This window comes from Saccostrea echinata, unplaced genomic scaffold, assembly GCF_033153115.1.
Source record: "Saccostrea echinata isolate AGI-Se365-2 ecotype Australia unplaced genomic scaffold, CSIRO_AGI_Sech_v1 ptg000008l, whole genome shotgun sequence".
NCBI lineage: Eukaryota > Metazoa > Mollusca > Bivalvia > Ostreida > Ostreidae > Saccostrea > Saccostrea echinata.
The window spans coordinates 3,054,280-3,060,320 of NW_026889757.1; the positions used below are offsets into that span (position 1 = coordinate 3,054,280).

The 6,041-nt window shown below is 30.5% G+C and overlaps 1 long non-coding RNA gene across 3 annotated transcripts; it reads right to left on the reverse strand.

Annotated features, from left to right (window-relative positions):
- Positions 1-853: 853 nt before the first annotated feature.
- LOC133180934 (uncharacterized) lies at positions 854-3,624 on the reverse strand. 3 transcript variants are annotated; one of them, XR_009720417.1, is made up of 3 exons: positions 3,548-3,624; positions 1,720-1,802; positions 854-1,078 (listed from the first exon to the last, which is right to left on the reverse strand). It is a non-coding gene; the product is annotated as an uncharacterized LOC133180934 (long non-coding RNA). The 3 variants fall into 3 exon arrangements; XR_009720418.1 differs by lacking the exon at positions 3,548-3,624 and adding an exon at positions 3,321-3,339; XR_009720416.1 differs by lacking the exon at positions 3,548-3,624 and adding an exon at positions 2,054-2,072.
- Between the last annotated feature and the right edge of the window lie 2,417 nt (positions 3,625-6,041).

Sequence of the window (6,041 nt, forward strand, 5' to 3'; positions counted from 1 at the left end):
GTTTTAAAAACACTGAGAAATAAATCGAGAAACAGCGCACAAAAAGTGCACAATAAATATACAGTTTTTTCTATGGGTGGCACTGTAGCTCTCCCGTCTGTCAATATATATTTTTTCAGAGAGCTACAGTTCTGCAGCTAACACTTAAGATGAAAAATAAACAAAATAATTCTTCTAAAATAGTTTCTTGCAATTGCCCCCATCACTCAACTACTATTCTCTAAAACTATCTGTACATTATACCTAAAGCCTCCGGCTTGTGCACCATGTGTCAAACCCTGACTACTTTTTAAGAATAGTGCATGCAAAATACAACACTATTATATAAATATGCACACTTCATGAGTTCCCTTGTTCATTGAATAAAGGTACACATACCTTCATTTTACATTTAAGGACATATACCTTCATTTTACATTTAAGGACATACGCAAGATACCTTACCTACTGATAATTTTTCAAGATATTCTAAATTTAAACTTATAATACATGTACCATATAACATATTTTTAAACAAAAAATCAGCATGCATTTCCAGGGATTTTGAAAAGATATTAAAGTTTGAAAAATTTTGCATTATTCAAAGAAAAATGTACAAAAATTACAAAACATAAATTCCAGATCTTTTTTATCAAAATTGTTTTAGAAGAGATAAATTTACAAATCCATATATAGACAATAAAAATATTGCACACAGGTCTTTCATTTAGTGGAACTCTTCAACTCCAGGGAAGAACCCAATAAAGTGCAAACTACGTTGCGTATGACCTTAAATGCCCGTTTATATAAGAGAAAAATAAATTAAAGAACTTGTTCTAATTAAAATAATGAAAAAAAAATCCTTATTTAAGCCTTTAAGTTTAATTTTTAATTAAGAAATTTGACAGATGAATAAAAAGAGTAATATACAATATAATACTTCTTAAATTAATTCTCTTGGTTCCATTCATTAGATATTCAATATTCGAGTCAACACTCTATACATGAATGAATTATCAAAAGTTTTGTCCTTAAAGTTTTCAATGGATCCACAGATCATGAGGTGATGTCTCCTTTTATGTGTATGTATCTGTGTACACTGAAAAAAAAGAAAGTCGCTGTGTGATGAAAAGGATAAACCAGAAGTCTCTGATGAGACTGTAGCTCTCCTGGTCTATATGTATAACAAAGAAAAAGTAACACTTGGATCTGAAACTTTGCAACAGACAGCAATAAATAGAATTATGTATCTAAGTGTAGTCTACTTGTGTGCCACATTATATTGAAATCATACCAAAATTGTAGGTGGAGTAGCGTTTTAAAGGAATTTTACAGAAATTTCTATTTTTAGTAACCATGGCAGCACCGTTCATTGAAATGTACCTTAGTGCAGTCTAGGTTATATTGAAATCAGAATAAAATTGTAGGAGGAGTAGTGTTTTGAAAAATTACAAACAGATGGACAGCTAGACAGACAGACAACTAGACGCCATGGACAGACAGACAGACGGACAGCTAGACGGATGGACGAGGGACACCTTCCTATCCCATAAGCTCTTCTGGTCTCTGACCAGTAGAGCTAAAAAAAATATCAAATTTGATTTTTTTTCAATGTTAAAGAAATAAAACTGCAAAATTAAATTGTAAATGGTTGGTTGCGTACTAATTATTCAAAGTAGTTTTTGTTGTATGGTTTGAAAAATTTTATTATTCATTCTCTCTATTTTCACAAAGAATTACCTTTGCATTTCTTGTATCTACAAGGGGGACAAATCTTCAAGTGGTACATGTACACTATATGTCAGCTACTATACCTTCATTTTCTGTTAAAGAAAAAAAAATAGAATAAATCATAAAATACCAATTACATGTATAATAACAAAGCATGGATTAAATTTTTCACTAAAATTAGAAAATGAATTGAATATCGATCACTCAAATTTCTCGATCCAGCCAAAGTGACTGACACTAAAATTTACCCCTACTGAGGTCGAAGTATAAAAGTATAAATTATTTTTATCTATCAATATACCATAAATAAAACTTTGTGCATGTCCTGCCTGCATTCATTTACCGGTATCTGTATTATAGTAGTTTTATGCCCTTGAGAATTTTTCATGATGTCATGCCATAATATTTCCATGTCTGTTTTTTTTTTCTCTGTGGTAACTCTTTGAAAGTTAGCGGAATTGATTTCTTGATAATTCTATCGGAATGTAAATTAGGCAGGTCGATAGGTCAGGAGCTAAGAAGGCCTAATATGCATGAAAATCTCATGTGCACCTGTCTCTGTGTCTGACGCTAAGGAGGCTAAATATGCATGTAAATCTCGTGCGACTACCTTTGTGTTTGACTTCAGTGGGTGAGGACTATTGAAATTGGCATGGGAGTCCTTGTGTAATTTAAATCTATGTCTACATTAACATTGCAGGTTATCCTGCAACATTCACGAGAATGCGGTCTTTATTTCTTAAACATCCAATATCCTATCAATTCTAATAAAAAATCATATTTATTAGTAATAAAGCTAGAACTTTTTTTATTTCATTTCCAATTAATAGAAAAAATATTTTTACAAATAAATATGTAAAATAAAAAAGTCCTAGCATTTTTGTCTTTTATAATTTACTTACACATAAGCATCTACATGATGTATATTTTTTCCCCTCAAAAGAACATGAACATAACTTAATAATGATATTCCTAAGTATGTATTCATGGTATAAAAAATGAGTTTAGCAGTATAAAGATTGATTTTTCACTCAAAGTTTTAAGACTGTTTTTCAGAGATTAAAAAAAAAAAAACATTGATTATATCAATAATCATGTGGGTACATGTCCTATGTAAACTTCAGAGGATCAACCAATTTTCTAACAGAGAATTAGTAATTTGATATTTGGATACTTCCAAACAATATAAGTAGGAGTTTTGGGGGTTATTAATTATGTCCATCATGACATGTGCTATAAGCACTGACCCCCCATATCTCAAAATTTATTTTGACACCAAAAGAAAAAAAAAATAGTACTTGCAACACATGCAATGTTTGTTAATCCCTAGTACACTACAGTAGTAGGATACTTTTAACCATGTCTGAGAGAAGATAATTAATTTTCTAATCAGTAATGCTGATGACTGTGATCAAGATACTTATAAATTGTAACTTGCAAATTACAGACAAATTTAGACATGACAGTATAATTTTTTAAGTACAATCATCAGCTAGTGTACACATTGAGAATATTCGAACGAACGAATACTAGCCTACAACGTTGTCATTGAGGAAATTCGAACGAAAGAATAATATTCCGATGTGTATAATTTTCTGACGATTATTTACTTTGTTAACTTGTATAATGTACTACTGAATAACCCCATCGACTGCTAGCTCTGCAAACACTTTACAGTGACAGAAATTCATAAGATTGTTTCATCAGTTAACGAGGAATCAGGATGATCTATAGATCTTTAGACTTCAAAAAAAAAAAAAAAAAGAATCTATGAGCCATGTATTAACATGCTTTAAATGAAATAAATAACAAATTCAATAATTCTAGATCTACTTACAAAAACAGAGCAGGTCTTCGTCATAATTTTGTTTACAAACATCATGTGGAAATTCCAATATCCTCATATTAATCTTGTCGCCGTTTTTTTCTTTGGTTGGTATTGGGTAATTCTAGGAATATAATGCATCCGTCTGCACAGAATTTTTAAGAAGTGAATCCATAGATAGAATATTACTGCTTCTTTTTATTTATTGCTTTATCTTTTTTAATTTAAACAATGCATAGTTCACGAGAAAACAAAGAAATGAAATAAATTATCAGGCCTATTTTTTTTCAGATTTTTTTTTTGTTGTTGTTGTAAATACTGCCATGGGTAATAATGGTAATTAAAATGCCCAATACCAAAAATATTAACATTTTATATAAATGGGACATCATCATGATCATTGAGAACATGATAAGAAGGAGGAGGGGTAGTGGACGGGTGGGTAGTCTCTCTGTATCTCTAAAATAAAAATTAATGTTTCCCTTGAAAAGTCAAGAAAATTTTATTTGCATGGTCAGTGGGATATTCAGTACAAGTTTAGAAGTCCAGTCAGTACATAGCCTCAATAAAGTCCCTTCTTCTTCTTTTAATTCACGACATTTTGATATATTGTTAACCTTCTATGATGTTCAAAATTGTATCATTCACCAACCATCCTTCATGTGATAATCAATAGTAACCTATAAATTTTTGTCACTTCAAATCCCATTTTTGTGAAACGTAGAATGAAAAATCAAAAGCTATACGAGCATTCATTTTACTTTCATAAACATGATTCAAGTTTATATTTTCGAATTTTTTGACAAACGTTTGTTTGTATCATCTGTCCTTAAGGGGGGGGGGGGGTATGCAATTTTATATTAATTGTTTGCTATCAATTATGAACGATGTAAAATTGTTTGGATTTAATTTTTAAATTGAAAATGAAAAAAAAAATTATGACTTAATCCAAAGGTTTAGTAAAAGCATGGAGTTTGTTTTTCATGAATTTCTATTGTAGATTCATTTGTTAAATCGACTTGCTGTGTGTTAATCCCTTGTGTATGTTTTGTTAGTTCCAAGCAAATTGTGACAGTTTTGCTACCTGGGGAAAACAAAAGACTCTTAAATGCCTCTAGGTATATACATACATGTATCATACCCTATGGAGATCTGGGGTGAAGATATTGGTTTCTTGGAAGTTAGCAAGGGGGGGGGGGGGGTAGGTTTAACAGCAGACTTAAGTTGCTTTATTAGTATTCAAACATTTACTGCAAGATTAAGAAAAACAGGTAATACAACAGAAGTTGATTATTTTTCTGTGAAATCAAACTCAGATGACAAATATCAAAAAAAAAAAAAAAAAAAAAAAAAAATCAGATTGAGCTTAACTTGGGATCGACACCCCCGTCCAAAAATATAGTCCCGTCCAAAGCTAAAGCGTTTAGAAGTCAGCAGAGTCAATATCTCGAAGTGGGTCTTGTGACGCATTTATGAATATGTCCTATTATTGTTTTTTATCGATAAAATAAAAATAAATCATTTATAAAATTATAGCTTTAACTCTAGCTTAAAGAATATCTATGTCCGATCTAGGACACTATAGCATAATACGATACTCTTTACAGAGTTATGTCCCTTTCTAGAATGTAAGTTATAGATTTTAAATACTTATGGTCTTTACGTTTACGTGATTTATTTTTTTTTTCATCTAAACAATAATAGCCAATGTAACTTTTATTTTAAGAAACTTTGGACGAAAAGGAATTTTTTTTAAAGTTTAGTAGAAAAAAATGACAATTTATAGATCCTTGATTTAAATTATAGTAAATAATCAAAGCGGTCCCCTTAGGACTGTTGGTATATAAAGAAGATAATATGCCATACTACTATATAACTTCAATCACCTTGTTTTAATGTTATCCTGTAGATCACATTCGCATTAAAAAATATCTTTCGTGGAAGACCAAACTGGTTAAATTGTAAATAGAAAAAATGAATAAAAATATATAATTTGATATATGAAAAAGTTAATGATGTACCAAATGTAAATTCCGTGTGAAAAGTATACACATATACTTAACTTTCCTATCAATAATCTTGTATTCAAAGTGTACAAACAGTACATTTCAGATACTAGATGCAGGACTTGTGAAATAAAACAAAGGGCTAATTGCAGCCATATGTCTGGCGATAAGGCCACTGTTGTTTAATTTCAAGTCTATTTCATGTTTTTTTTTTTATATACATGTATTGAAATCTTACGAGATTGTACAAACTTAGCACTGCACATCAACACCAAATACAGAGTAAGAGTGGAAAGCTAAAGATTCACACATTTTATCGTTATTCAGTAAAACAAAAAATAAAATTAAAACAATTTTAAAAAATCAAGCAAAAGAAATGTTGCCCCCATATGCAGACGTCTCTTTTACGCTACGAATATTATGCAACAAAATTATAAAAGTTGTATGCTTCTATAAATTCTTCATCAGTTGAGCCCACCTCCTTACATGTACCCCACCCC